General features: G+C 49.0%; 1 long non-coding RNA gene across 1 annotated transcript; it reads left to right on the top strand.

Annotated features, from left to right (window-relative positions):
• Window positions 1-6,154: 6,154 nt before the first annotated feature.
• LOC120229563 lies at window positions 6,155-9,809 on the top strand. Its single transcript, XR_005527777.1, has 3 exons — window positions 6,155-6,212; window positions 7,070-7,179; window positions 9,693-9,809. It is a non-coding gene; the product is annotated as an uncharacterized LOC120229563 (long non-coding RNA).
• The last annotated feature ends 786 nt before the right edge of the window (window positions 9,810-10,595 follow it).

The raw sequence follows: 10,595 nt of genomic DNA, 5'->3' as shown, positions 1-10,595 counted from the left end.
CCACGGGGAGCTGTATTTCACTCAGTGTAGCCCTGACACTTTCCAGACTGTTTTATCACAGACTCCTGTCCTTACCAAACAGCACATCAGGTCAGCAAAACACTTGGGAAACACACGGCCCCCGCCCACGTGCCACAGAAGAGTCTCACCCTTGCCCTGGTCAGGAGGGAATTGAAAATCGTATCAAAGCGTCACGTGGCCCCCTTCAAGTCACAATTATGACGAGGTTCGTGGTACAGTCTGTATGTAAATATAACCTCGCGAGGTCCATGCAGCCCTGTACGAGCTGCAGCCCATCTCTGCTTTTGTTTTCATACACCCTGAATCTTTCCAGTTATTCTTGACACTTTGAGCACTTGTTGCTTATGGGAACTTGTGCTGTGCACCCCCACCTGACGCTTCTGGCAAAGTCCTGGACCCTTTGGGCAGATGTTCCTGTGGAAGGCTGGTGTGGGGGGGGGGGGCGCGTGTACATCGGGGGACACCGCAGGCTCACAGGGCTAATTTGCTCGCAGGGACCCTGAGGCCGGTGCCCTGAGACCTCTACCTATGGGGACCCATTCCATTTTCTCCTTCCCAGGGCTCAACATCGCATGCCTGACTTCAGCTGGCCAATGGGCTAGAGGGCTGGGAGCTATTTTTCCCGGAGGGATAAAAGGGTTTGGCTCTTTTTTTAAATCCTCCTTTGTTCAATCTCCCTTTAACCTGGGTGAGAATTTCTGAGAATTTCCCAGAGAGCCACAGGAGGTTAGGAGTCCAGAGCAAAGTAATCCAGAAAATTACCAGCTGCCTTTGGGCCAGGCAACCCCGAATTTTCTCTGATGGTGTCGGGTGTCTTGTCCGGGGACCCCACCCCCACCCCCACCGCACACCTTCTTCCCAGGGTACTCAGATTAAAATGCAGATTCTTAACAGATGGGCTGAGCTAAACATCCGTTCTCCCTCCAGTGAGTCCTGGGAGTGGCCTTTGGAAACAAGCCCTCCCAAGTGATTGTTTTGCATGTGAAAGTGTGAGATGGTTCGTTTCCAGAAGTGCAAACCGTCTTTTTTCCTTACCGAGTCTTTGCACCTCAAATATTAGTTGATCTCTCTCGGCAAGTACAAAGCCAAACTGTTTCTTTTTCCTTCCTTCCTCCTTCCCTTGACAGCTTCTCCATCAGCAATCCCTGGGCTGTTCACTCACCAGCTCCCACCTCCCTCTGCTGCTTAGGGCTCTGGTAGCCTCCTCCTCTGTCCCTAAGAAAACCCCTCCAGCTTTGAAGTACTGGGAGCAAACAGAACACTAAAGGGCCTCTTCAAGTGGCTTAAAATAAGCCATAACAAAGGGATACCTAAGCCTTCCTCGGGCCATTATCTCTCCCTGAGTCCTCTGGCCTCAAACAACAAGCACAAAGCAAAGAGAAGCCATGGGGTTCCTGTCCCCTCTCCCCTCTCCCGTCTCTGAAAACCTCTATTAACCCAGAGACACAGTCTTGGCTCCCGTTGGGGCGAGTTCACCTGGGTGGAGGATTCCGGATGCTGATGATTCCGGGTGCCATGCTGTGTGGACGCCAGACTAGTCTCATTGTGATGCTGTCCCGCGGTGTTCAGGGCATCACACAAACAGCAGAGTAAGTGGGCACAGCGTCACGTTCAATTCTGGCTTCCTAAAGGAAAATGCAGGCAGGTTCATTTCATCCATTCATGAATTATAAATGCAAAAATAGCTCCAGAAACACAAACAAGCTTTTTTTTTTTAAATTTATTTTTGAGAGACAGAGTGAGACAGAGCGTGAGCGGGGGAGGGGCAGAGAGAGAAAGAGATACAGAAGCAGAAGCAGCCTCCAGGCTCTGAGCAAGCGTTCAGCACAGAGCCTGATGCGGGGGCTCGAACCCACGACCTGTGAGATCATGACCTGAGCCGAAGTCGGACACTTAACCAACTGAGCCACCCAGGCGCCCCACAAACAAGCTTTTATGTGTAAGCTTATTAGGCAGGGAAAGTGGAGGCGAGGACTTTGGCTCTTTCCGTGAGCGTTTTCTTACTGAGGAACGCGTGAGAATAAGCATGTGCTGACATGTGCTATGTGCTGCGTATGAGCGACGCATGTACAATCATTTACGTGTATTAGGCACTTCCTATGTGATGGGCATCGGCTGAAAGTTCACATCTTCATCTCACTTACTCCTTACAACAACCAGAGGAGAAACTAGTATAAAAGAATATCCAGTTTACAGATGAGAAAATTGAGGCTTTACAGAGTTTTAAAGTCACAGATTTATAAGGTTCTTTTTTTTCTTAATGTTTTCTTCTCTCTCTTTTTTAAAAAAATGTTTAGTTACTTTTGAAAGGGGGGGGGGCGCCTGGGTGGCTCAGTCAGTTAAGCGTCCGACTTCGGCTCAGGTCATGATCTCGCGGTTCATGGGTTCGGACCCGCTTTGGGCTCTATGCTGACAGCTCAGAGCCTGGAACCTTCTTCAGATTCTGGGTCTCCCTCTCTCTCTGACCCTCCCCTGCTCACACTGTCTGTCTTTTTCTCTCTAAGAAAAAAATAAAAAATAAACGTTAAAAATTTAAAAAAAAAAAAGAGGGAGTGCAAGAGCAGAAGAGGGGCAGAGAGAGAGAGAGAGACAGGACGTGGAGCTGAAGCAGGCTCCCTGGTATCAGTGCAGAGCCTGACACAGGGCTCAAACTCAGGGGCTTGAACTCATGGGCTCGAACTCACAAACCATGAGATCATGACCTTAGCTGAAGCTGGACGCTCAACCGACTGAGCCACCCAGGCGCTCCTACAAGCTTCTGAATTGGAAATAAAAGCCAAGTCTGTATAAATCTTGACTCCATTTCTTAATCTCATTGATGATACTTTATTATGAACTTCCTAGATAGTACCTGTTTTCACAACCAAGATATTCTGTGGTCCTGGAAGGGGGAAAAGGGTGCTTTTTTTTTCATTTTTTAAAAATGTTTTATTCATTTCTGAGAGAGCGAGAGAAACAGAGAGATAGCGTGAGCAGGGGAGGGTCAGAGAGAGGGAGATACAGAATCTGAAACAGGCTCCAGGCTCTGAGCTAGCTGTCAGCACAGAGCCCGACGCGGGGCTCGAACCTATGAACTGTGAGATCATGACCTGAGCCGAAGTCGGACCCTTAACAGACTGAGCCACCCAGGCGTCCCTGGAAATGGGTGCTTTTAAACCACATTCCGACAGGGCCAAGGTAACCCGACTTGGGGTCTGCTCCATGCCCAGTGGGGTTGTATTCCCTCCTGCACAGGCTGCTGAGACACGGCTTGACTTTTGTCCACAGCAGCACCCACGTAGGGACAAAGCCTCTGATGAGGGACCCGGAAATTCACTTCTAGATGTACGAGCAGGTGCCCTGGGCAGGTTTGCCTTTCACTGTCCATATCTTTGAACATGAAGGTGGAGCGACTCTTCTATAAATTCCAAGTCTAGTTTTTAATTTTTCTTCTTGTTTCAGAGAGGACCCACGACAATCGCCTTCAATTTCAGCGCCTCCAGGTGCTGCTCAACAATGGGTGTTCTAGCTCCTGTTTCCTGATCCTGATTCTAGATCCTGGTTATCCTCTGAAGGGAGGGGAGACCTCTTTCCGCCACCATGGGAGACAGCACTGCGACCTCGGACTGGTGCCTGCAAAGCCATCAGCCCCCAGGCTGTCCCCACGGGTGCCTCTGTCACGCATCCAGTTGAACTAGCTGAGCCTGGCTTCAGAGAGAGGAAGCAGAGGGAAAAGCACTAGCAGAATCAGGATTCTCCCCCCACTGGATGGAGGCTCAGCTCGGGAGCACTTTTACCAGAGAAACAGGGTACAGGTCTGTGACCCCCAGCCTGTGGAATGTTGGGTCTTTCCATCAGAGTTATAAGGGCTCCCTCCATAAGTAAACACAGAGAGGAACTGGTCCCCACCCCACATACAGGCATATCTGGCTGGACTGGGGGCGCGGTGGGAGATGAGGTGCCAGAGGCCCTTGGGTGCAGAAGAATGACATAATCGCTCAAGTCTGAACCCCAGGTGCAACTCGAGGAAGGCAGACAGCTGCACTCCGCTAGCCTTTGCTCAGTGTGCTTCGCCGAAACCGCAGATGTTGTGTAGAAACGGGGTGTGGCCCAGTGGATGTGGGGCACAGGGGGTGAGCAAGTGAGTTTCTCGGGTTCCTTTACTGCGGGACTTCTCAGAGCTTTTGCTGTGAGTTGTCAATCACAAGACTGCTCCTTACCTGAGCACAGAAACCTTATGTGTGCGGGATGAGTATTACAGGAGTACAGAGCATGTGTGTGTGTGTGTGTGTGTGTGTGTGTGTGTGTGTGTGTGTGTACGGAATCTCCCGTCAGCCCGCTGAGAAACACTACAATAGAGGTGTGTACCCAAGGCACAGAGCAGACACAGGTGACTTCCCGTCTCCGGATCTGACTTTCAGCCTGTCTCCTGGCTACGACCCACTTCTGCAACTCACACCACTGACGCCGGGGCAATGACTCCAGTGTCAGAAATACCGCAGGGACTCCACACACCTTCTGTGAAGGCGGATGCTTTGAGGAATTTGCAGGACCCCAAACAAGCAGGGTGGTGAGACACCCCCGCCTCTGAATGAGGGGAGCCTGCTCTGCGGGGAGAACACAGCTGGCAGACGAGAAGGAGGTTTTGATTAAGGATCTGTGGCCTGTGCTCACGGAAGGAAGTGAGTGCAGAAAGAAATAGCTGGATATCAACGTGGGCAGAGTCCCTCCCCCAGCCCCTTCCAAGAGCCCTACAAAAACCCTCTTTTCTTTCAGAGCAGCTGTAAAAAAAAGCGAATTGTCTTGTCATCTAGTATGTTCTTGAGAAGAGTCCGTTTCTGCCCCCTTGGGAGCCCCCAACCCCTTAGATCTACCAGGTGCAAAAGGCACCCGGCCGGCAGCCCAAGCGTCAGGCTGGTTTTGCTTATTTGTTTAAAGGGCAGGTTGGTTTATGGCTCTCCCCCCTCCCCTTCCCCCAGATCAGACCATCCGAAATCACACTGTGCTTCCAGCTAGTGGGACGGCCAGGACACCTCAAAGGACTGGCGCTGAGCCCTACTTAGCATCTCCAAATACCCAGCAACCCAGAAACTTGCAAGGAATTCTCAGCAGCTCCCTTGAGAAAATGCCCTTAATTAATTTTGCAGCTTCTGGTCTTGCCAGAAAAGGCTCTGGAAGCCCGTTTGCTTCTCGTCTTTGCTGCTTCTTAGATTTTGAGCAAGCGTTGGAAACTGAGCCACTCAGCCCTCCAATGAACGGCATCTGGAAAAGTCTCTGCAGTGAATGTTGAGTTTTGTCCTTTGAGCCAATGCTTTATTAAGGAAGGAACTAGGGCCCAAGGGGTGCGGGGAGGGGGTGACTCAGAAAAGATCATCGACCACGGAAAATACGAGTCTGAACGCTCGCAGAGGAGGGAGGTGAAAGTTACATTTCTTCTACGGACTAGGAAGTGCATCAGCTAATTTGAGGTTTCAGTTGGGACCCGGGACCAAGGCTGAGGCTCAGAGCAGTGCGTATACTGCATGAGGTTGATTCGGCCGATGACGCTGTCCTTTGAAGTCTCTGTGGCTGGAAAACTGACCTTTTGAGCAACTGCAGATGACGACGGCCTGCCCTGCGAATGCCCTGTCATTAGTGATAAGGCCTCTTGAGAAAATGCACACCACTCCCTCCTGTATCTCAGGGTGGGGGAAGCACAGGACTGGTGTTTACCTTTCCAGTATCTTGATGCAAATTCTTGTCAAGCCAGTGATGACTGAGGAGAGTTGACCAGAAGGGGGTGACTGCCTTAGCCAAGTAGAGCCAGTGCATCAAAGAACGTGCCCAAAGTATGGCGGGGAGTGGGGGGTGGGGGTACAAGGAAGGGGCAGCTGACCACAGAGGGTCGGCATTGAGCCCTTCACACTCCAGGTCACCAGATGCCTAACAATGCCAATTCGCAGAGTTCCCTGAAGCATTTATACCTACTTTACGAGGTCCACTTAGGATTTCATTGTTTTTCTACTTATTTTATTAATTTTCCACTTAAGATTTCATTGTTTTTTTACTTATTAATTTTCCACTTAGGATTTCATTGTTTTTAACTTACTGTATTAATTTTATTCTTTCTTTTTTTTTTAGGATTTCATTGGTTTTATTCATTCTGTTTCTTCATCTGAGCATCGTTGCGGATTTCATTGTTTTTAACTTATCCAGTTAACCCTTACTTCTAGGTGCAATTTTGAATATCTAGTGTTGTGTACAAAGAGATTTTTCTTTTATATTTAAGGCCTTTGAAATCCCTGTAAGTTATCACACTCCGACAGTTCCAGTCATGAATTTTTGTTATCGATATTCTAGCATGGGGCTGTTGTGTTTTATTTATTATCACAAAATACAGGGATGTACAGATCAGAAAAAGATCGTCTCTAAATTTCATCCCTCCGAGAGAACCACCATTAATTGCTGACTTGCCTCATGCCAAAAAATTTTTGTTTATTTATTTTGAGAGAGAGAAGGGCAAGTGGGGGAGGGGCAGAAAGAGAGAGGGAGAGAGAAGAATCCCAAACAAGCCCCATGCAAGGCTCAAACTTGAGATCAAACATGAGATCATGACCTGAGCCAAAGCTGGACACGTAACCGACGACGCCATGCAGGTTTCCTTGACAAAAATTTTTTTTATGCACATGAAATCTTTTTTGTTTGTGACAATTATCAAGGCAAGGGACTTTAGAATTGGTTTGAGGAAAGTAAAAATAAGACACATTTTAAAAAATTTCAATACCCCAGTCTGCATCACATTATATCCAAACTGCACTTTGTCTTCTTGTTAATGACTTCACAATATTTCGTTGAATGGATGTTTTCATAATCGATTACACGAATTCCCAACTGATGGGCCATTACGTTGTTTCCATTTTTTTATGCAATTAAAACCAATGGTGCAGTGAGATCTCTCAAAGCCTTCCTTTTGCAGATTTCTGCTATTTCTGTAGGATAAATTCTGAAGTATAGAATCGTTGCACCAAGGATTACGGGCAATTTTCAGTTTCAGTTGCTTAATATTTCTTATTTCCCTGTTGTCTTCCAGTGTAACACTCTGCCTGATAGTTTTTACTTCAACTTCTCTGCTGACCCCGAGGATTATCATTCTGTTCAGCCCTTACCCACCTGCAGGGGAAGAAAACACCAGCGTTAACAGTGAGTCCCTCCCAAGGTGCTGTTATGTTTCTATATTACAGCTCTCTCCGTCATTTTTTTAATTTCCAAGTTTTCAACCATAATTATAAAATATATTGAAATGAGGGGCACCTGCTTGGCTCAGTCGGTTAAGCATCCGACTCTGTTTCAGCTCAGGTCATGATCTCAGGATTTCGTGGGTTCGAGCCCCGCATCCGGCTCTGTGCTGACCTGCAGAGCTGGCTTCGGATTCTCTCTCTCCCTCTCTCTCTGCCCCTTCCTTGCTCACAATGTCTCAATGAATTTAAAACAATGTTTTTTATAAAAAGAAATGAAATTTATTAAAATGAAGTTTAAGGGGCAGTTTTCAGGGCAGAGAGAAATTACATATCATTAGAGATCAGAAAAGGTTTAGTGAGAATTGTAACACAGGCAAACTGGCTGGCTCCTAGGGGATGGGCAGAATTTCTACACAGGCAGGAACACGTTATAATTGAAGAGACTGAGGAGAACAACCCCCCCTCCCACCATCCCCCCCCAACCCACCCCCCCCCGCCACACACACACCCAAGACCCAGGGAGGGATGGAGATGTGGATGGACAGTGGGGAGTGAGCAAAGATTTGGGGGTATAAGAGGAACATTCTAGCAGCCATGTCTCCCCTGGGAGAGTCCAGCCCTGAAACAAGGTTCTAAATCCAGGCACGAGGTAAGGAAGACTCACCCCTACACCCAAGGAAGGGGCCAGCAGGGGTCACCCTCAGGGGCACACGGTGCAGACCAAGTGCTCCATCTTTGGGGGAAGGCCTTGAACCCCAAGGGACCCCAGGGAGCAAGGGACCCCGGCTGTCCTTTTCCAGAAGCAGCTGTACGCGGTGGAAGCAGGTTTTCCTCGCTTGGCTGCTGGTGACAAAAGCAAGCTGGGTGCCAGGCCTGGAAGTGGGGTGCAGTCTCTCACTCGGGACAGGTCGCGCTCCAGCCAGCCAAGGAGGCCACTTCAGCCACCGTGACTGCCTTTTCCCTCGGGACGATTGCACTTGTCCAACACATCCACAAAAGAAAAAAGGCCTGTGTTTTAAGTGTCTCATCTCTGGATCAGTATTTTCCAAGGAGAAGGAGAGAAATGAGAGTTCAGGGGAAAACAAAACGGAAACAGTTTGAACTCTGGCCACTGGCCCTCTCTTTCAAGTGGCCAGAACACGGTGACCAGGGGACAGGGTCACCCTTTATTTCTCCGTGCGTCTCAGCCAAATGTGTGCCTAGCTCCACTCTGTCCATCACTCTGTTCCAGTCCCCAAAGAGCCGTGTGAAATAGGCCTGTTAAGTGCTTTGTCAGAGTCTGAGAAGCCAGCTCAGGGGACAGCATTTTTCAGACTGGTCTTGGCAACAAAATAACACACACGTCAGCCCCTTGTAACCACAAAGTTCCGTTTCTCACACAAGTTACGTGTTGGCAGAGACCTGGGTGAGGCTCTGCGTTTTCCACAACCAGATTCTTAGGGTGTAGCTGATTGGGGGGCCGAGGTGTGCCGGGGGCAAAGAGGAAAGAGCGAGAGAGCTTTCTCTTAGAGTGAAGTTGCATGTTGTGTGATTTTGCTCGCATTTCACTGAGCAGAGCAAGTCCCGGCCTCAGCCCACCGTCAGGGTCTGAGAAGCAGAGGACCCTGCAAAGGGACCGGTCCGGGGAGCCATCATGCAAGCTGTCGTGGGGCCGGTGGCTGGGGGACTGAAGTTCAAACGCCCACCTAACACACGGGCTCCAAAGCTCTGGATCTTTCTGCTACAACGCACTCCCTCTCCATACCCTCTGCAGGATTTTGGCGCATGTGATTGGAGCTCTGATTCCAGAACTGTTCTCCTGGCCTTTTCTTTTCTTTTCTTTTCTTTTTTAATGTTTATTTTTGAGAGAGAGAGAGAGAGGCTTGGGGGTGTGGGGTGGGCAGAGGATCCAAAAAGGACTCTGTACTGACAGCAGACGGCCCAATGTGGGACTCGAACCGTGAGATCATGCTTTGAGCTGAAGTCGGATGTTTAACCCACTGCGCCGCCCAGGCAACCGTCCCATAGTCTATCTGCGCTTCTGTTCCACATTGTCAAGGGCCACTTAGTGGCACCCGGCGTCCACCCGCAAAACATTCCCTCCGGACCGGGCCTCGAGAACAGAATACCCCACTGGTGTGAAAACAGGGACTCAAGTCCAGTGCAAGCTCCGCTGTCTTTCTGGATGTGTTAATTTGGGCTGTTGACTCACCCTCTCTGCATTCTCCTCCATCACACTTAATCTCTCCCACGGGGGTCCTCACCCTTCCCAGCTTCTCCCAATTCTCCATCACCCCCTCCTGAGGTCCCAGGGCACTTTGCAACCACGTGGCACGTATGGGAAAGAAAAGAGGGCAGGTCCCCCCCCCCCAGGAAGGGGTGTGCTGCTGGAGGGTCCAACCCCCCCTCCCCCATCTTCGTGGACCTGCGGAGTCAAGAGCTCATCTCCAATTCTGCACTGTCTGTGCTCTTTCCTTCTTTTCCATGTCGCGTTAGCAAGAGGTGGCGTTAGGACCTGCAACAGCCAGGTCTGTGCGAACGAATTTTCTGACGGTAACGCACCCAACGAGCTTGCTGGCGAACAAACGGTGCTTCGCGATTGGCAAAATCCGCCCTCACAGCAGGTACTTGGTGTGGACGAGAATGAGAAATCTGGAGTGTCTGTCGAGGGGCCTGGCAACTGAACCCTCTGACCCACAGGCAGAAGGGAAGCAGAGAAGACCGACAAAATCAGGATTACTACAAACAAGAAAGGCAATTTAGACAACCCAGAATCTCAGAAAGAAGAGAACAGCACCGATCATTTCATCATTTGGCTACTATTATTCTTAAATTTGGCCCCCATCCCTTTTCATATGCATATAAAATCTAAATACTTGTTTACATAAACTTGGGTATTCAGTTAAAAAATTAACATCAATAGCAGAGCCTGGCTGGCGCCTCTCCCTAGAATAATCTTCCAGTGTTTGTTTGATCTCAGAGTTGTGAGTTCAAGCCTCATGTTGGGCTTAGAGCTTATCTTAAAAAAACAAGGGGGGGGGAACCTGGGTGGCTCAATCCGTTAAGCTTACGACTTTGGCTCAGGACATGATCTCGCGGTTTGTGGGTTTGAGCCCCTCATCAGGTTCTGTGCTGACAGCTCAGAGCCTGGAGACTGTTTCAGAGTCTGTGTCTCCCCTTCTCTCTGCCCCTCCCCTGCTCATGTTTTGTCTCTCTCTGTTTCTCAATAATAAATATATGTTAAAAACTTTTTTAAAAAAGCAAAAAAGGAAAAAAAAGAAAAAAGAAAAAGGAAAAATAAAGAAAAAAAGAAAAAAGTTAACATCAGTAAGTGTTCTTCATAATCATTGCTTTTAATGGCTGAATAATTTTCCTTTACTGAAAGGATTGTTCACGTGT

The sequence above is a fragment of the Hyaena hyaena genome, unplaced genomic scaffold (assembly GCF_003009895.1).
Source record: "Hyaena hyaena isolate Hyena2069 unplaced genomic scaffold, ASM300989v1 scaffold_31, whole genome shotgun sequence".
Classification (NCBI taxonomy): Eukaryota; Metazoa; Chordata; class Mammalia; order Carnivora; family Hyaenidae; genus Hyaena; species Hyaena hyaena.
Note: the sequence above shows the minus strand (reverse complement) of the source record. Positions and strands in the feature narration are given on the sequence as shown.